The 21810-nt window shown below is 38.2% G+C and overlaps 1 protein-coding gene across 4 annotated transcripts in view; it reads right to left on the bottom strand.

The window, feature by feature from the left end:
- CADPS (calcium dependent secretion activator) overlaps positions 1-21810 on the bottom strand; it is a 795170-nt gene that overhangs the window by 768571 nt on the left and 4789 nt on the right. For all 4 annotated transcript variants that reach the window (XM_067043766.1, XM_067043769.1, XM_067043768.1 and 1 more), the window contains exon 2: positions 7135-7377. The gene's annotated coding sequence lies outside the window, so the exon portion shown is untranslated. The remainder of the gene's footprint in view (positions 1-7134; positions 7378-21810) is intronic.

The following is a 21810-nucleotide window of genomic DNA, read 5'->3' as shown; positions in this document are numbered from 1 at the left end:
TCTTTTTCTGTGTGGTCCTGAATAAGCTGTTTTCCCTTTATGAACCTTAAGTTTTGCAAAATGAGGAAATTAAGTTAAACCAGTCACTTCAGTCTAAAGTCTTCAAGGTAGTATGAGAGCTAGTTTCCCTGTTTGAAAATTCCTGAAAATGAAATTTTATATTTACTTCCTTTTTTAATTGAAGTATAGTTGATTTGCAATGTGGTGCCAATCTCTGCTGTGCAGCAAAGTGACTCAGTTATGCACATACGGACATTCTTTTTTTTATATTCTTTTGCATTACGGTTTATCACAGCATATTGAATATAGTTCTCTGTGCTATACATTAGGACCTTGTTGTTTATCCATTCTAAATGTAATATATATATTTACTTCTGATAAGGGTAATGAGGGACTTGACCATCAGGTTTGCTTGGGGCTGAATTACAAAGTGTGGAATTTGGTGGCTAAGACCACTGGCTGTGGAGTGTGATAGTACAGCCAGGTGCTATCCCAAAAGGTTGCCCAATTTACATTTACCTCAAGAGCAATGCTTTCCCCAAAGTCTTGTCTTCTTGAGATATTTTCAAAGGGCTCCATCATCCAGGTCTAAGTCCAACACTTGGACTACTTTTGGGTCCCTTCCACAGGGTTAATTCTCCTTCCAACCTTTCTCCCCAAATCCTACTCCTTCCCTTTCTGTCTCTAGAGGGAAAGCCATTTTCCCAAGCTCTTTCCATGAATCAGCCTAAATATGGTCAGATGAAGGGTCACAAGGCTGTGGGGGGAGGGCGACCCAAGAAGGAGCAAGCAGCAGAGGAAGAGGTCCATCTACAGCCATTTCCATGAGGAAAATGCAGCCAAAAAATGAGATGAGGAGACCAGAATCTAGTCTATTCCTTATTAGGCATCTTTCTCCGTGTTTGAGAAGCTGTCTAAGGGTCATACAGCACAGACTGCCTTACCCATCCATATAATCTTTAAATGGGATTAAACAGAACTAGTCAGAGCATTGAAGGGACAGTTAACTGCCCAGAGGCAAAATCATGTACAGAGAGGCTTCAGCATTGCTAGCTATTAAGTAGCAGTTCCAGCAAAGTCTATTCTGAGAAATGCTGCAACTCATATTAAAAATCTCCTTCCTTTTCCCTTGCAGAATGTATCAGACCTCAGAACCTGCTACTGCTGATTCTGCAACTTACTGGATGTTGACTTTGGGCAAGTTTTCCAACCTCTCTGGGTGTCAGGCTCTATTTATAAAATGGGGGGTAATGATAATGACCTAGCAGGGTTGCCTGGCACACAGTATGGCTTCAGGACATGGTAGCAATTATCATCAAGAAAAAGGGGCACGGTGCTGGTTGTAAGGAGTTACTCAGATTGTAAGGTGCTTTCTAGCTGGAAGACAGGATGCTGATTTGGTTAAGATACAGGTAAGTATGAAATAGAAAATATAAGAAATGGACATGGAGAAGATCTGAAGAGGGAGAAGTCAGATATTTTAGATGTAAGGTGTTGAAAACGTAATAACGCAGTTGGCAATCAGTTCTCATTCACTGCTCCTAAAGTTCTTACGTGTCTTAGCTTCTCTGTGGAATTCTTACCAGCAGCAAATCTATTATAGTGGCAATTCAGTGACATCATGGGACATGTGAATGGATGTTCTGCAACACTTGAATTGAGACCAAAATCCATTGTGCTAGTTAGTTATTGGAATCTTTGCATAATTACACATGCTCAAGGGCCATTCACTGGCTTTGTTAGCTGTCTCCCATGTCTGCTATCATGTAACCATTGGACCAAATGCTGTTTTGATGAGAACTAGCTCTGTGTTTACAGAGTGGAGATATTTCAACATTGTTGGAGCACAATTATTGCCTCTGTGTTGGTGACTCAGTTTTTCATCTTCAGATTTATTTTGTTCCTAACCTTATATAATACTTAGTCAGTTGCTGTCAAATGCAGTAAAGACTGGGAAGTAGTAGTTGCCTTAAACTCTATACAACCTGCCTCCCAAAACAAAACTCATTCAATCAATCAGTATATAACTCTTGAGAAAAATTCTATTTAAACCACTTTAGAATTATTTAATACCACATTTTCACATCAATAAGCAATTAAGGCGATGCAAACATATATAGGGTGGATAAACAACAAGGTCCTCCTGTATAGCACAGGGAACTATATTCAATATCCTGTTATAAACTATAATGGAAAAGAATATATATATGTACAACTGAGTCACTTTGCTGTACAGCAGAATTAAATACAACATTGTAAATCAACTATACTTCAATAAAATTTTTAAAAAGCAAACAAATAGAAAAAAAGCAATTGAGGGAACACAAGGTGCAAAATGCTGGAACATCTGTAAGAATATGTTCAATTTCTCTTTTAATTAAAGACATGGAAAATCAGAAAATAAAGAAATAATATTTTCAGCTATCAGTTTGGAAAAAATTTAAACATGGATGAAAACCTAGTGGATAACACTACGGAGAAAAAGGCATTTCTATACAAGATTGTGGTTTTGTAACCTTTCTGAAAAGGAGATGTAGTGATGTCCATTACTATTTATCATACACCTACCCTTTCCCATTTTTTCCACGAATTCCTACGCTAGGATTTTTATTGTCAATATCTGTACATAAACTTCCAAGCTATGTGGGCAAGGACATTTACTGTAGCTTGTAACAGCAACAGCATATGGAAACAACATAAATTACTAACTATAAAGAGTCATAAATAGGATATACGCATACATGTGAGATAATATTTGGTCATGTTAGCTGTTTAGGGAGGGCTGTTTGCTTGAATTTCTTTTCTCTCTGGTATACTGCATGCCTTGCTTCAGGGATCAAAGGGCAGAGCAGAATGCAAATGTCAAATAAGTAGAAAATGTTTGGCTTTTGAGTTTCAAAAAGTTTCAAAAGCCTTGACGTTGATATTTAGAAGCTTGTGCAGTAAATAAGAGAAACTTACCTATCTGGCCCCATAAATTAAAAACTTCCTGGCTTGGGGAAACGAGGGAGTCAGAAAGGGAGCATATACCTGCACTGGAAAGGAGCTTCCATTGAAGGCTGAACCCAGGGGTGGGAAGTAACAAAAGCTACAGACTATTCTGCTGAGTCTGAGTGAAAAGAAAATTTGCTCGTTAGGCAGATGCCTAGAAACGACCAAGCCCTCTCCTGATCCCCTCCTCCCCATTTTGAGAGTATCCTGACATAGTGTTAAAAGGGTAGGGACGGAATGGCTGCCTGGTGTAACTAGAATATGGGTCTAAAGAGCTTGGCTCTTTGGTGTAACTAAAAGATGAGTCTAAAGAGCTTGCAAAGACCTCCTCCAAGTCACAGCATGGCAAAGTAATCCCATGTGTGTGCGAGTGACATATACACATGAAGGAGATCCGAAGGATCTAACGGGACTGGAGTGAGAGCCAGAGATGATGATCAGAGATTTACTAGGGTAGAGGACCAGATGGGACAAATACATCTCAGCATCTGTCAGCACGGAAAGTCAACAACCAAGGACAAGACGCTGCAGCCACGACCTCTGTTCTACCTAAGCCTCGTGGAACGCAGCTAAATGCCAGACCCAGAATTGGCAGATATTAAGTTTGGACTGCCCAGGGGAATAGAATCCTAAAATAAGATTAAGTTGAATTAAAGAAAAATAAGGATGGCTGAATGTCTTCCTTGCCTGAGTTAGTGGGATGAGAGAGTCTCTCACTTCACATACCATGAAGTAATGTGCAGCTATTGAAAGTAATGAGGCAACTATATATGCTCCAATGTGAAAGATCTGCAAGATAAACTTTAAATTAAAACAGGCAAGAGAAAGAACAATTTGAGTAGTGTGCATTCCATTTGCATAAAAACGTTATATGTTCTAATTGTTCCCAGGATATGGAAGAAATGATTAACTGTGATTTCCTCTAGAAACTGAGACTCTTCATTTAATACCATTTTATAAAGATTTCTTTTAAACCAAGAACTTATATTATTTTATGATACATATTTATTATATGTAATAAATATCCTCTTTATCCTTAAGTCATGTTTTGCGATCCATTACATATAATTAGAATTCCATTTATGTAGCGTTTATGTTGATAATTTCAGAATATAGGATGAAAACATGTGTCTTTAACATCTTTTGAGTATAGCATAAAGCTGCCAAAGAGAATTCATTTGTTTTTCTTTTTCAATGAGAAGAGGTCTTGCAATCTGCCTTAAGGGAAAACTGCCCTCTCTCCATCATTTCTGTAAAAGTGGATATGCAAACTTGTCTCACCACAAAGCTACAGAAAACTTTCCTAAAAATGTGTCAATAACCAGAATAAGGATGCATAATTTGAAGAATTGGACAAAGTCATACATTTTCATACACTCTAGCATATGGTCAAACATACAGGTCACAGACACTGGGCATATCATCAAAATTGACATATGCATATAAAGAATGGTTCCTTCAAAGTCATCCTATAGTTATTCCAAGTCACAGAAAACATTTAATAAGTCATTTTGGGGGGAATTACTTTCACCGTTATGGCACATTGTTTTGAATGACCTAGCAGGTGCCATATCATCACCCTTTGAGGATAAATTTAAATTGTAATAGCACTCAAAGGCCATTTAGAGTGAAGTATGGTGAATAAGGCAGTCACTCAGTTTACATAATAAATTTACTGTAGGAAAAAAAGCATGGTATAACTAAAATAACATGACTGCTCCACAGTGCTAAAGAAAACAAAGCCTAGCCCCCAAAGAAACTTGAGTGTTTTAAAAACTATAGCATCCTTTGAACAACTGCATTGCCTTCCTAACAGACTACTGTAAATTAATTTTGATGAATAAATTTTATCCTGTCAGTTAAAAACCAACCTAATGACTTACAGTAGCATTCTCTATATTATAATTGTTTTAAAATATGGAACTATAAGATTTTTAAAGCTATATTTCTAAATACTTTAGATCAGCATTTAATATGGGTCATGACCGGGCTTCCCTGGTGGCACAGTGGTTGAGAGTCCACCTGCCGATGCAGGGGACATGGTTTCGTGCCCCGGTCCCCATGTGGGAAGATCCCACATGCCGCGGAGTGGCTGGGCCCATGAGCCACGGCCACTGAGCCTGCGTGTCCGGAGCCTGTGCTCCACAACAGGAGAGGCCACAACAGTGAGAGGCCCGCATATCACAAAAATAAATAAATAAATAAAAAGGGTCATGACAGAATAGCCAGAGCAATCTTGAGGGAAAAAAACAGAGCTGGAGGAATCAGACACCCTGACTTCAGATTATACTTCAAAGCTACAGTAATCAAGACAATATGGTACTGGCACAAAAACAGAAATATAGATCAATGGAACAGCATAGAAAGCCCAGAGATACACCCAGGCATCTATGGTCAACTAATCTACGACAAAGGAGGCAAGGATATATAATGGAGAAAAGACAGTCTCTTCAGTAAGTGATGCTGGGAAAACTGGACAGCTACATGTAAAAGAATGAAATTAGAATACTCCCTGACACCATACACAAAAATAAACTTAAAATGGATTAAAGACCTAAATGAAAGACCAGACACTATAAAACTCTTAGAAGAAAACATAGGAAGAATGCTTTTTGACATAAATCACAGCAAGATCTTTTTGACCCACCTCCTACAGTAATGGAAATAAAAACAAAAATAAACACATGGGACCTAATAACACTTAAAAGCTTTTGCACAGCAAAGGAAACTATAAACAAGATGCAAAGACAATCCTCAGAATGGGAGAAAATACTTGCAAACAAATCAACGGACAAAGGATTAATCTCCAAAATATATAAATAGCATGTAGCTCAATATTAAAAAAACAAACAACCCAATCAAAAAATGGGCAGAAGACCTTAATAGATATTTCACCAAAGAAGACATATAGATAGCCAAGAGGCACATGAAAAGATGCTCAACATCACTAATTATTAGAGAAATGCAAATTAAAAGTACAATGAAGTATCACTTTATACTGGTTAGAATGGGCATCATCATAAAATCCACAAACAACAAATGCTGGAGAGGGTGTGGAGAAAAGGGAACCATCTTGCACTGTTGGTGGGATGTAAATTGATACTGCCACTATGGAGAACAGTATGGAGGTTCCTTCAAAAACTAAAAATAAAATTACCATATGACCCAGCAATCCCACTACTGGACAAATACCCAGAGAAAACCATAATTCAAAAAGACACATGCACCCCAATGTTCATTGCAGCACCATTTACAATAGCCAGGTCATGGAAGCAACCAAAATGCCCATCGACAGACAAATGGGTAAAGAAGACGTGGTACATATACACAATGGAATATTACTCAGCTACAAAAAGGAACGAAATTGGGTCATTTGTAGAGACGTGGATGGACCTAGAGACTGTCATACAGAGTGAAGTAAGTCAGAAAGAGAAAAACAAATATTGTATATTATTGCATATAGGTAGAATCTAGAAAAATGGTACAGATGAACCAGTTTGCAAAGCAGAAATAGAGACAAAGATGTAGAGAACAAACGTATGGACACCAAAGGGGGAAAGCCGGGAGGGTGTTGGTGGTGGTGGGATGAACTGGGAGATTGGGATTGACATATATATATTAATATGTATAAAATAGGTAACTAATAAGAACCCGCTGTATAAAAAAATAAATAAAATTCAAAAGGAAAAATAAAGTGGGTCATGAAACCAATATAGTGGTTGCAACCAATATTAAAAATACACAAGAGAAAATACCAGAGTGCATCAAATGTAAGCGGCATAGGTATGATTTTATCAAACTGTTTCACTTACATATTTTTAGTCAAGCATTCATTATTCAGCAAAAACGTACTGAGCAAACACAATACACTTGTCAGCCATTTGGATCACCAACTGGTCATCTCTCACCTAGATGGTCTCTAAGATCTGTTCAACCTTAACATTCTCTGAAATATTGAGGTCCAAGTTAAATTGCCTTTTCAAATTTCTTTCCCAGATAATATTTTTAAGTGATGACTGTATGCTGGAATTCTGTGAACACTTTACTATCGTATCTCATTTAACCTTTGTTCCAATTAAAACTGCTGCATAACAAACAAACCATTGTAAAACATAGTGGCTCAAAACCACAGCAATTACTTACTTAGTTCACGAATTTTGAGCTCAAACAGCAATCAACAGAGAAGGCTCATGTCTGTTCCATGTTATATCAGTTGGGGCAGCTTCACTGGGCTTGGAGAATCTGCTGTCAGGATGTGTTACTGTATGGCTGGCAAGTTGGTGCGGCTGCCAGCTGGGAGCTCAGTCATGGTCAAGGGTAAGGAGACTCCACTCCTCTCCATGAGTTTCTAGGACTTCTTCTCAGCAAGGCTGGGTGGATGGGTTCCTAGAACAAGCATCCCAAGAGATAGTAAGTGGAGCTCCTAGTTTCTTAAGGCTCCAGAATCTGACACCATGTATTCCACTGGTGAAGTGACCATAAAGCCCAGATTAAATAGGAGGAGACACTGACTCTACTCATTTGATGAGAGAGGTGTCCAAAAATTGGGGGGCCATGTTTCAAACTGCCACATCTTCAAATAACCACATGAGGTGTATTTTCTATTAATACATCCCAATCTTATAGACAAGGCAACTGACACAAAGAGACAGTCATCAATTTTTCCCAACGTCACACAGCTTTTACATGTCACCGAAGACCTAAGTCCAGGTCTTCCTGTGTCCACAGCCAGGCTCCAGTGACGCTGCTGTTCTGTCTCTTCTTGTGATTAGTGCATATAAAACTCTACAGCCTTCATAATTTATAGTCAGGATTTGTTGCTTGAGGGTAAACGACCTAGGAGTTCCATAAATTGAGAAAAATATGGGTAGGGATCTCATCTGATAGTGAGTAGATGAAAAGGTGAAGGAGCTCAGAAATCTGTGGAAGAAATATGGAAGGATTAGCAGATACATGATCAATATGATGCTTGAATTGAAGCAAAATAATAATGAGAAAATCACTCTTATTAGCTTTTTTGAAAAAATTATGCCAGATAGAGATGCACATCCCTTAAGCATGAACTGAAATTCTATGAGCCTTTAAGAGGAAAAGTGCTCTAAGTGAAAAGTAATTTTATTATAAGCTGAAACAAGCCCTATCAGCACATAGCAGGAGTATGTGTGTTTTTTTCTTATGTCTCCAGAACTGAATACTAAATAGGGTCTAGTATTTTTTTCTGTGATTTTAATTATAAGTGGTACTTAGATATTCAACATGAAACTCAGTTCTACCCTTTGAGAATAACCCTTGCTCTCTAACACAAAATATAAAAATATTCAAAATTCAGTAGGGTGCAAGACACATTAATGGCTTGTTGACAGAACAAATTTCTTCCTAGAAGGGAAACACAGGAGCCATTCAAAGTCATAGAAATAAATGTGTTTTCAACTGTTCAGCATAGAGTGGCAGTTTGGTTTCCAATGACATTTTTTAACTTCGAAAGGTGTGCTTTTTGTTTCTAAAAAACAAAAACTCTTTAATCCTGAAAAACAATGTAAGGATGTTTTTTGGGGTTTTTTTACATCTTTATTGGAGTATAATTGCTTTACAGTGGTGTGTTCATTTACGCTTTATAACACAGTGAATCAGCTATACATATACATATATCCCCATATCTCCTCCCTCTTGCATCTCCCTCCCACCCTCCCTATCCCACCCTTCTAAGTGGTCACAAAGCACAAAGCTGATCTCCCTGTGCTATGTGGCTGCTCCCACTAGCTGACTATTTTACATTTGGTAGTGTATATATGTCCATGCCACTCTCTCATTTTGTCTCAGCTTACCCTTCCTCCTTCCTGTGTCCTCAAGTTCATTCTCTATGTCTGCGTCTTTATTACTGTCCTGCCCCTAGGTTCTTCAGAACCATTTTCTTTTCTTTTTTTTTTTAGATTCCATATATATGTGTTAGCATACGATATTTGTTTTTCTCTTTCTGACTTACTTCACTCTGTATGACAGACTCCAGGTCCATCCACCTCACTACAAATAAGTCAGTTTCATTTCTTTTTATGGCTGAGTAATATTCCATTGTATATATGTGCCACATCTTCTTTATCCATTCATCTCTTGATGGACACTTAGGTTGCTTCCATGTCCTGGCTATTGTAAATAGTCCTGCAATGAACATTGTGGTACAGGACTCTTTTTGAATTATGGTTTTCTCAGGGTATATGCCCAGTAAAGCGATTGCTGGGTCATATGGCAGCTCTATTTTTAGTTTTGTTTTTTTTTCTGTGGTACGTGGGCCTCTCACTGTTGTGGCCTCTCCCGTTGCGGAGCACAGGCTCTGGACGCACAGGCTCAGCGACCATGGTTCATGGGCCTAGCCGCTCTGCAGCATGTGGGATCTTCCTGGACTGGGTCACGAACCCGTGTACCCTTCATTGGCAGGCAGACTCTCAACCACTGTGCCACCAGGGAAGCCCTCTATTTTTAGTTTTTTAAGGAACCTCCATACTGTTCTCTATAGTGGCTGTATCAATTTACATTCCCACCAACAGTGCAAGAGGATTCCCTTTTCTCCACACCCTCTCCAGCATTTATTGTTTGTAGATTTTTTTTTTTTTTTTGCGGTACGTGGGCCCCTGACTGCTGTGGCCTCTCCCGCTGTGGAGCACAGGCTCTGGACACACAGCCCCAGCGGCCATGGCCCATGGGCCCAGCCACTCCGTGGCATGCAGGATCCCCCCGGACCGGGGCACAAACCTGTGTCCCCTGCACCGGTAGGCGGACTCTCAACCACTGTGCCACCAGGGAAGCCCTGTTTGTAGATTTTTTTGATGATGGCCATTCTAACTGGTGTGAGGTGCTATCTCATTGTAGTTTTGATTTGCATTTCTCTGATGATTAGTGATGTTGAGCATCCTTTCATGTGTTTGTTGCCAATCTGTATATGTTCTTTGGAGAAATGTCTATTTAGGTCTTCTGCCCATTTTTGGATTGGGTTGTTTGTTTTTTTGAGATTGAGCTGCATGAGATGCTTATTAACTTTGGAGATTAATCCTTTGTCAGTTGCTTCATTTGCAAATATTTTCTCCCATTCTGAGGGTTGTCTTGTAGTCTTATTTATGGTTTCCTTTGCTGTGCAAAAGCTTTTAAGTTTCATTAGGTCCCATGTGTTTATTTTATTTTTTTATTTTATTTTATTTTTTTTTGCGGTACATGGGCCTCTCACTGTTGTGGCCTCTCCCATTGCAGAGCACAGGCTCTGGACGCGCAGGCTCAGCGGCCATGGCTCACGGGCCCAGCCGCTCTGCGGCATGTGGGATCTTCCCGGACCAGGGCACAAACCCGTGTCCCCTGCATTGGCAGGCAGACTCTCAACCACTGCGCCACCAGTGAAGCCCTATTTTTGTTTTTATTTCCATTTCTCTAGGAGGTGGGTCAAACAGGATCTTGCTGTGATTTATGTCATAGAGTGTTCTGCCTATGTTTACCTCTAAGAGTTTGATAGTGTCTGGTCTTACATTTAGGTCTTTAATTCATTTTGAGTTTATTTTTGTGTACAGTGTTAGGGAGTGTTCTAATTTCATTCTTTTACATGTAGCTGTTCAGTTTTCCCAGCACCACTTATTGAAGAGGCTGTCTTTTCTCCATTGTATATTCTTGCCTCCTTTATCAAAAATAAGGTGACCATAGGTGCATGGGTTTATCTCTGGGCTTTCTATCCTGTTCCATTGATCTATATTTCTGTTTTTGTGCCAGTACCATACTGTCTTGATGACTGTAGCTTTGTAGTATAGTCTGAAGTCTGGGAGCCTGATTCCTCCAGCTCCGTTTTCTTTCTCAAAATTGCTTTGGCTATTCAGGGTCTTTTGTGTTTCCATACAAATTGTGAAATGTTTTGTTCTAGTTCTGTGAAAAATGCCATTGGTATTTTGTCAGGGATTGCATTGAATCTGTAGAGTGCTTTGGGTAGTATAGTCATTTTCACAATGTTGATTCTTCCAATCCAAGAGCATGGTATATCTCTCCATCTGTTTGTATCATCTTTAATTTCTTTCATCAGTGTCTTATTGTTTTCTGCATACAGGTCTTTTGTCTCCTTAGGTAAGAACTGTTTTTATTTTTCAGTCAGTAATAAAAATCTTGGCTTCCATGATGTTTAATACACTAATATGTGGAGAACAGGATGATGTATTTGATCACCAGACTTTCACACTCCATCTGCACTGCTGGGACAATGCCTGTTGCATTCATTCTTGTAATGCCAATACTTAGTATTGTGTTTGTGTTAAGGAGACATTCAATAAACAATTGTTGAATAAATGAAATGTTTCATTTGTTTCAAGAAACAATATTTAGTCATAATCTATGTCCACTTAATGGATTTAAATTAGATGCATCTATATTTTAAAATACACTTTACCTTGCTTCCTTTACTTTTTGCAGAGCAACAGGCACCTTAGAGACCATCTCTTCTAAACCTTTGTTACAAATGAAGAAATGGAGCATAGAATCACAAAATCTAGCAAACCTTGCCAATGTTCGCAGATGTTGTAGTGATTCAAACCAGGTAGACCCCCATCCAAGTGAACAAAGACGTTGCTATCCTCATTATCAGTGTGAAACATGGCTACCCCTTACCAAACCAAACATGTGCCCACATTCCCCCAAGTGGGGTGTGGCCTGGAGAATTTATCACATAAACAAATTCTAGCATTTGTTATTTCTTTTTTGTTTTGTTTTAAGCACCATTAGCCTTATTATTCTATCTTTACATCACTTTCTTTTAACTGCTACATTCAAATGTTGAAAAGTATCTGTTGTGTTTGTTACCATAGTTCCTGGTACCCAGTAGTTTAACAGGAAGAAAACAAATATAAAGTTGTATTTGTTACAGCATCCTACTGAGTCTCACTTGTTCTATATACTGGTTACATCTATGGAGACTGGTTTCCCCACTCTGCTGAAGAGGCACAATGACTAGGAACCATGAAGATGGTTTCATTTCTTTTACAATCAGTAGAAAAAAAGAAACAATCCAAATTGAATTACATTCATCCTTATACTAACAGAGTCATAAAATACAGTTGTTAATGTTTTTGTAGAGAAAGGGCCCATGAAGGCAAAACTTCCCGGGGTCCAAGAAAATCATGATGTGGCCCTGGGCTCTCCTAGGCTGCTTGAAGGACAGATGACCCTACAGAAGTACATGGAGTTCATTGAAAATTGGGGCTAAATGGGTGTCCCTGGCAGTTGGAAAAAGTGAGCTGATGTCTGGCTCCCATCTGACAAATATCCTGGGTTAGGTAATGGTGGGGAAATCAAAGCCAGTGGTGGAAACTGTAGGGGACGTGCTCTCTCAAAGTTTGTTGGGAAAAAGGATTCATACGTTTTTCCCGTGGACCAATCCTGGGCCGCATGTAAGGGCACTGTCATAGGGCTTTCCTGGACTGTCAATAGGACCCCAACAAAAGGGTGCCTGAAGGGACTGCCAGGTTCCTAAGCAGCTGCAGAAGGAGGACATGACCAGCTAAGGTAGGGGCACATGCCTCAGCTTAAGGGGGTCCAGGTGAGTGGTCCCTAACAGGAGTTGGGAGTGTCATTTTGAAGAAGAGAAAATCTTTCAGGCTGAAAGAGAATAAAGCAACTTATAACAATGTCAGTTAACTAAGAGCTTTCTTGCTCCACCGACCTTGTTTGTTTTTGTCAGAAAGATGTTAACAAGGGGAAGAGGAAGGGCCAGAAAAAGGAAGAAGCAAACCACACCATCCTCCACCATGTGTAGGCTTCTTACCTGCATTAGGTCCTGGCTGGGGCATCAGAGAAGAGTAAACTTCTACTCAGTTTTGCCATTTTGATGATTATATGGGAATGGGAAGTCTACATTTCAGATTCAAGACTATTTTAAATGATCATCTAACATTTTATTAAGAGAGCAATCCAGTCATGCCTGAGGTTTGTTTCAGGGGCCTCAGGGACCTTCCCCGCCTCCATCAAATACATTTTAAAATGATCAAGGGAAGGGAAACAAAACAAAACAAAACCTAGCAATTTGTTCAGTATCATCCATTTCAGCAAAAATATTCTGATATGGTTAAGAATTCCAGAAATGGTTTCACAAATTCAGATTTCCTGTCACTTGAATATTCATTATTTCACACCATGGAATAATTATTCTTCATGCAAACTAACAGACAAAATGAGCACAGAATTTAACACGTGACTTTTCATGCCAAGTCATAAGTGAGGCAAAAGAGTCCCCAAAGAGCCTTTATAGAGAGGAAGGTACCAGTCAATAATAACACGACATCCAGGCAGCAGAAAGACTGGAGATTGAGCAAATCCCCACTTCATGTTGTAGATCGTTGATCACATCAATCAGTCCATTCTTGATACATACAAGGCATGTGTTTGATTGTGATCATTTCTGTTTATATAAAAATATTCATGGAAAATATGGAATATTTTGAAAATTTAGAGAACTTAATATCGAACCTGTTTTCATATGGGGGGGTTGAATGGAGTTGTTTAGCATTCAAAGTGAGTCTCCCAAATATACTATTTTTTGTAACGTCTTCACTGTGTCAATCTTCAATTTCTAGGTAATTTTACTTATATGAAATATCTGTGAAAAAGATTTTTAAAATAACTTTACTGATAATAAATGACTAAGAATCTAGGGCTTCCCTGGTGGCACAGTGGTTAAGAATCTGCCTGCCAATGCAGGCGACACAGGTTCGATCCCTGGCCTGGGAGGATCCCACATGCCACAGAGCAACTAAGCCTGTGTGCCACAATTACTGAGCCTGCGCTCTAGAGCCTGCAAGCCACAACTACTGAGTCCGCCAGCCACAACTACTGAAGCCCACGCACCTAGAGCCCGTGCTCTGCAACAAGAGAAGCCACGACAATGAGAAGCCCGCACACAGCAACAAAGACCAACATAGCCAAAATTAAAAACAAATAAATAAATAAATTTATAAAAAGTAAAAATAAAAAATAAATGAATAAGAATCCATTTATGTATTTAAGTATCCCCAATATATATTATACCAATTATAATATAAGCATAAATTCTATTTTCCTAATAATATAAAGATATGATGTGCTTATGAATACAGAAAATAACTAATGATGTATTTTCCTCACAAATGCTTGACCATGGAAAGGTAGATGTGAGGGTTCAAGTTGAAATGAGTATTCACACAACTGCTTTTTTTTTTTTTTTTTTTTTTTTTGCGGTATGCGGGCCTCTCACTGTTGTGGCCTCTCCCATTGCGGAGCACAGGCTCCGGACGCACAGGCTCAGCGGCCATGGCTCACGGGCTTAGTTGCTCCGCGGCATGTGGGATCTTCCCGGACCAGGGCACGAACCCGTGTCTCCTGCATCGGCAGGCGGATTCTCAACCACTGCGCCACCAGGGAAGCCCACAACTGCTTTTAAAATATGGAAAGCCTGGGACTTCCCTGGTGGTCCAATGCAGGGGACGTGGGTTCGATCCCTGGTCGGGGAACTAAGATCCCACCATGATAAAATGTAAAGTGAAAAATGTAGGCCATGTAATAATCTATATGGTATTATCTCATTTCTGTAAAATATAGCATATATACTATTTGAAACATATAATAATGTATGTATATTATATTTGGAGGATATATACATATATAATATATGCATATATACACATAATATATGCAAATATATGCATATATTTTATGTGTGTGTGTGTGTGTATATATGCATATATATCTAATATATGCACTTATACATACACACACATATGCACATATATCTCTATAAAGGAGATTGTATATTCTTCTGGGCAATCGAAGTAGCAGGTAGAAAAGAAGGATTTCTACCTTAAGTAGTTCTATATTATTTGAAATTGTATATGTATTACTCTTAAAATATCTGTAAAATAAAGAAAAGAAAGGCTATCAGAAGTGTTAGTGTGCTTGTATTTCTCTCCATAAACTCTCCATATGCACAAACATGTGCAACTTACACATTAAACCAAAAAACATTATCTTTAATTAATCTTTATACAGTGAGATAAAAGCCATCAGAGAAAATTACATTTTTCTCTTGGTTAATTTAAACCATGCTAGGGAAAAGTAATCCAACACTCATTTCATTAAATGAAGACTTTCATAAACATGCTCCATTTCTTATTCTACCGTTGAGCATAATAGGTCCTTGGCTAGAGAGATAACAGCACTAAGTAGTGATTAACATTTTTTTTTAACTTCAAGACATCAACCTGGGATTGCTAGATCTATCATATTTAAAATTAAATTATTTTTCAGAGCAGTCTTAGGTTCACAGCAAGATTGAGCTGAAGGCACAGCGATGTCTCATGTACCCCCTGCTCCCCACCCCCGTGAGCACAGCCTCCACTTTTATCAACTTCCACTACCTGAGTGGTATAATTTTCACAATTGATGAAGCTATACTGACACAACATAATCACCCAAAGTCCACAGTTTACATTATGGTCAATCTTGGTGTTGCATATTATATGGGATTGGAAAAATGTATGACATGTATCCATCATTATGGTATCATTCAGAGTATCTCCATTGCCTTAAAAATCCTCTGTGTGCCACCTGTTCATCCCTCCCTCCACCCTAACCTCTGGAAACCACTCTTGTTTTTCCTGTCTCCATAGTTTTGCCTTTTCCAGAATGTCATATAGCTGGAATCATACAGTATGTAGCCTTTTCAGATTGGCTTCCAATGTTTAAACGTACATTTAAGGTTCCTCCATGTCTTTCCATGAATTAATAGCTCAATTTATTTTTTTAAGCAAGCATGTTCATGTCACCTCATTAGTATTTAACGTCCTATAACAGTAAAGTAAAATAAGATATCCTTTGGATATCTTGAAAAATAAACGAGAACAGTGCTTTTCTTAAGAACAAATGATGTTCCAAAAATCATTACTAGGAAGACTGAAACTAAAGAGCATATAAAGATTGAGAACGTGGAATGTATAAGAATAAACTTAACCAAGGAGGTAAAAGACTTTTACAGTGAAAATTATAAACACTGATGAAAGAAATCAAAGGCATAACTAAACAGAAAGACATCTGTGTTCATGGATTAGAATCCTTAATAAGGTTAAAAATGTCCATAGCACCCAAAGCAATCAATCTACAATCAACGCAATCCCTATTTAAATCTCAAGTGCATTTTTCACAGAAACAGAAAAAAAATTTAAATTCATATGGAATCACAAAGACCTTAAATAACCAAAACAATCTTTAGAAAGAAGAACAAATCTGAAGGTGTCATGCTTCCTGATTTCAAAATACATTATAAAGTTACAGCAATTAAAATAGTTGGTACCCACATAAAGACAGACGTAGACCAATGGAACAAAATCGAGAACCCAGAAATAAACACAGGCATTTACATTTAACAGATCTTCGACAAGACTGCCAAGATTACATAATCGGGAAAGGATAATCTCTTCAACAAAAGGTGTTGGGGAGGCTGGATATCCATGTGTTCTTTACCACAATTAGAAACAGTTGAGAATGTAGGTGATCATCTCCCTAATATTTAATTAGGTAATTGGGGTTGGTAATGAAATAAAAGGCTCATCAATATCTCCAGTTTCCAGTTGTGGTTTGAGAGATGCATATTTTAGATTCTGGATAATTAGAAGGTATTAAAATAAGTTCAAACTCTCAAGAATCACTGGCTTCAAACTTGGCTTCACTTCCATTTAGTTGTATGAACTTGGGCAAGCAATTCATCTGTCTATGCTTCAGTTTCATTATTTGTGAAATATGGATGATAATAACTAACTCATAGTGTTAAAAGGAGCTTATCATAGTGCCTGGCACATAGCAAACTCTCAATAGAAGTAACTTCCAGGGATGCTGTTGATGATAACTGCTGACCATGGTTTGGGGACAGGATTCTTTCATTTTCTATCTCATCTCCCTCTTTCTATCTTCCTTTTTTCTTGCTTCCTTCCCTCTCTCTTTTTTAGTATTTTTTTTTTAACTGTCTTCTATTTCTGGCAAAGAGCCTCTGTAATTGTACCTTTCTTCTCGGTATTATTTGCCAAGCAGGTGTAAAAGTGCAGTGCAATATAATTTAGTAGAACCTAATTTCACGTTCTGTATTTGTGTTTCTCTCTGTGTGAGTGGTTCCAACAGGGTCCTAACACAGCTGTCAAGCCCTGTGAAAGAACCTAGGCCAGCAGAGAATATGACCATGAAGGACCAAAAGAGTCAATTTTCTAATGTTTCATATTTGACTTAATTTTTTTTTTTACTTAAAGGTTTATATTAGGAAGGAATAAATAAATGTGTTCTTAGAAACACTGTACAGGGTAAGGTTTTCTTTTGCCTCGTTCAGAGCAGATGCAAAAGCCATTTTGTCATATTGCAACACAAGGTCTAAAGACCATCTGGATAATTTATTGAAATTAAAAGGATGCAACACAATTTGGATTACATACTTTTATTAAAGATATGAAAGAATCGATCTGATCTTTTCTAAGTAAAAGTAAAACTACTTTGCCAAGTAAAACTATTTTTTAAGAAAATTATAAAAATCCCTGACAAAGCTCTAGTTATAAACATTAAAGAAATAAAAAAACTTTCATGTTGAACTGTTATTTTTTGACGTGTATCAGGAAGCCTCCCTCCTAAAAATGTTTTCTTTTGTTTTTGCAGTACGCGGGCCTCTCACTGTTGTGGCATCTCCCGTTGTGGAGCACAGGCTCCAGACGCACAGGCTCAGCAGCCATGGCTCACGGGCCCAGCCGCTCTGCGGCATGTGGGATCTTACCGGACTGGAGCACAAACCCGTGTCCCCTGCATCGGCAGGCGGACTCTCAACCACTGCACCAACAGGGAAGTCCCTAAAAATGTTCTGAATGACTCAATATTCTTACCAACCAAAAAGAGAGAAGTATTTTGGGGGAAAAGAAATATGAATTCTGAAAAGAAGGGAAATAGAGGAAAACAAATGGTTTTTCTGAGGTGTTTATTATAAGTAGTGGTTGTGTGATAACTACTTGGGGTGCAAAGATCATAGACCATCTCCTTACCACTGGGATAGGTCATATTTCTTGGCCTTTTAGCAACTTTCTGTATTAGATTCTTCTGAGTGCTTAATTGTAACTCCTTTATTCTTTCTTACAAAGTGATGTGGGTGGTATAGTTATTAACCCCATTTACAGATAAGGAAACTGAGTGACAAGAGTTTAAGGGACTTACTTGTTCAAGATCACACACCTAGGAAGTGATCAAGCCAGCATATGATGAACTCAGTGAATCTGATTCCAGAACTTGAGTCATCACCTTTTATGCTGGACTCTTGCCTAGGGAAGAAGAATTTACCACATTCAAAAAACTGCAGTGAGTGGTGTGAGATAAACTCAATGCTGTTGTGACCCATGAGTCTGTGAAAACAAGGGAGTGATCCAAAGAAAACATCAAAAGTGATGAGCATTTTGGACCTATGGGATGCAGCAAAAGCAGTTCTAAGAGGGAAGTTTATAGCAACATAATCCTACCTTAAGAAACAGAAAACATCCTGAATAAACTACCTAACCTTGCAACTAAAGCACTTAGAGAAGAAGAACAAAAAAACCCCAAATTTAGCAGAAGGAAAGAAATCATAAAGATCAGATCAGAAATAAATGAAAAAGAAATGAAGGAAACAATAGCAAAGATCAATAAAACTAAAAGCTGGTTCTTTGAGAAGATAAACAAAATTGATAAACCATTAGCCAGACTCATCAAGAAAAAAAGGGAGAAGACTCAAATCAATAGAATTAGAAATGAAAAAGGAAAAGTAACAACTGACACTGCAGAAATACAAAAGATTATTAGAGATTACTACAAGCAACTGTATGCCAATAAAATGGACAACCTAGAAGAAATGGACAAATTCTTAGAAATGCACAACCTGCCGAGACTGAACCAGGAAGAAAAAGAGAATATGAATAGACCAATCACAAACACTGAAATTGAAACTGTGATTCAAAATCTTCCAACAAACAAAAGCCCAGGACCAGATGGCTTCACAGGCGAATTCTATCAAACATTTAGAGAACAGCTAACACCTATCCTTCTCAAACTCTTCCAAAACATAGCAGAGGGAGGAACACTCCCAAACTCATTCTATGAGGCCACCATCACCCTGATACCAAAACCAGACAAAGACGTCACAAAGAAAGAAAACTACAGGCCAATATCACTGATGAACATAGATGCAAAAATCCTCAACAAAATACTAGCAAACAGAATCCAACAGCACATTAAAAGGATCATACACCATGATCAAGTGGGGTTTATTCCAGGAATGCAAGGATTCTTCAATATACGCAAATCAATCAACGTGATACACCATATCAACAAACTGAAGGAGAAAAACCATATGATCATCTCAATAGATGCAGAGAAAGCTTTTGACAAAATTCAACACCCATTTATGATAAAAACCCTGCAGAAAGTAGGCATAGAGGGACCTTTCCTCAACATAATAAAGGCCATATATGACAAACCCACAGCCAACATCATCCTCATCCTCAATGGTGAAAAACTGAAACTATTTCCACTAAGATCAGGAACAAGACAAGGTTGCCCACTCTCACCACTCTTATTCAACATAGTTTTGGAAGTTCTAGCCACAGCAATCAGAGAACAAAAAGAAATAAAAGGAATCCAAATAGGAAAAGAAGAAGTAAAGCTGTCACTGTTTGCAGATGACATGATACTATACATAGAGAATCCTAAGGATGCTACCAGAAAACTACTAGAGCTAATCAATGAATTTGGTAAAGTAGCAGGATACAAAATTAATGCACAGAAATCTCTGGCATTCTTATACACTAATGATGAAAAATCTGAGAGTGAAATTAAGAAAACACTCCCATTTACCACTGCAACAAAGAGAATAAAAGATCTAGGAATAAACCTACCTAAGGAGACAAAAGCACTGTATGCAGAAAATTATAAGACACTGATGAAAGAAATTAAAAATGATACAAACAGATGGAGAGATATACCATGCTCTTGGATTGGAAGAATCAACATTGTGAAAATGACTATACTACCCAAAGCACTCTACAGATTCAATGCAATCCCTGTCAAAATACCAATGGCATTTTTCACAGAACTAGAACAAAACATTTCACAATTTGTATGGAAACACAAAAGACCCTGAATAGCCAAAGCAATCTTGAGAAAGAAAACAGAGCTGGAGGAATCAGGCTCCCGGACTTCAGACTATACTACAAAGCTACAGTCATCAAGATAGTATGGTACTGGCACAAAAACAGAAATATAGATCAATGGAACAGGATAGAAAGCCCAGAGATAAACCCATGCACCTATGGTCACCTTATTTTTGATAAAGGAGGCAAGAATATACAATGGAGAAAAGACAGCCTCTTCAATAAGTGGTTCTGGGAAAACTGAACAGCTACATGTAAAAGAATGAAATTAGAACACTCCCTAACACTGTACACAAAAATAAACTCAAAATGAATTAAAGACCTAAATGTAAGGCCAGACACTATCAAACTCTTAGAAGAAAACATAGGCAGAACACTCTATGACATAAATCACAGCAAGATCCTTTTTGACCCACCTCCTAGAGAAATGGAAATAAAAACAAAAATAAACAAACGGGACCTAATGAAACTCAAATGCTTTTGCACAGCAAAGGATACCATAAACAAGACCAAAAGACAACCCTCAGAATGGGAGAAAATATTTGCAAATGAAGCAACTGACAAAGGATTAATCTCCAAAATTTACAAGCAACTCATGCAGCTCAATAACCAAAAAACAAACAACCCAATCCAAAAATGGGCAGAAGACCTAAATAGACATTTCTCCAAAGAAGATATACAGATTGCCGACAAACACATGACAGAATGCTCAACATCATTAATCATTAGAAAAATGGAAATCAAAACTACAATGAGATATCATCTCACACGGGTCAGAATGGCCATCATCAACAAATCTAGAAACAATAAATGCTGGAGAGGGTGTGGAGAAAGGGAGACACTCTTGCACTGTTGGTGGGAATATAAATTGATACAGCCACTATGGAGAACAGTATGGAGGTTCCTTAAAAAACTACAAATAGAACTACCATATGACCCAGCAATCCCACTACTGGGCATATACCATGAGAAAACCATAATTCAAAAAGACTCATGTACCAAAATGTTCATTGCAGCTCTATTTACAATAGCCAGGACATGGAAGCAACCTAAGTGTCCATCAACAGATGAATGGATAAAGAAGATGTGGCACATTTATACAATGGAATATTACTCAGCCATAAAAAGAAATGAAACTGACTTATTTGTAGTGAGGTGGATGGACCTGGAGTCTGTCATACAGAGTGAAGTAAGTCAGAATGAGAAAAACAAATACCGTATGCTAACACATATATATGGAATCTAAGAAAAAAAATGTCATGAAGAGCCTAGGGGAAGGATGGGAATAAAACCCAGACCTACTAGAGCATGGACTTGAGGATATGGGGAGGGGAAGGGCAAGCTAGGACGAACTGAGAGAGTGGCATGGACATATATACACTACCAAACGTAGGGTGGATAGCTAGGGGGAAGCAGCCGCATGTCACAGAGAGATCAGCTAGGTCGTTTGTGACCACTTAGAGGGGTGGGATATGGAGGGTGGGAGGGAGTGAGACCCAAGAGGGAAGAGATATGGGAACATATGTATATGTATAAGTGATTCACTTTGTTGTAAAGCAGAAACTAACACACCATTGGAAAGCAATTATACTCCAATAAAGATGTTAAAAAATGTGAGCATTTTGGAAAA

This window comes from Kogia breviceps, chromosome 10, assembly GCF_026419965.1.
Source record: "Kogia breviceps isolate mKogBre1 chromosome 10, mKogBre1 haplotype 1, whole genome shotgun sequence".
NCBI classification, from domain to species: domain Eukaryota; kingdom Metazoa; phylum Chordata; class Mammalia; order Artiodactyla; family Physeteridae; genus Kogia; species Kogia breviceps.
This window is presented reverse-complemented; position numbering and strand designations above follow the sequence as displayed.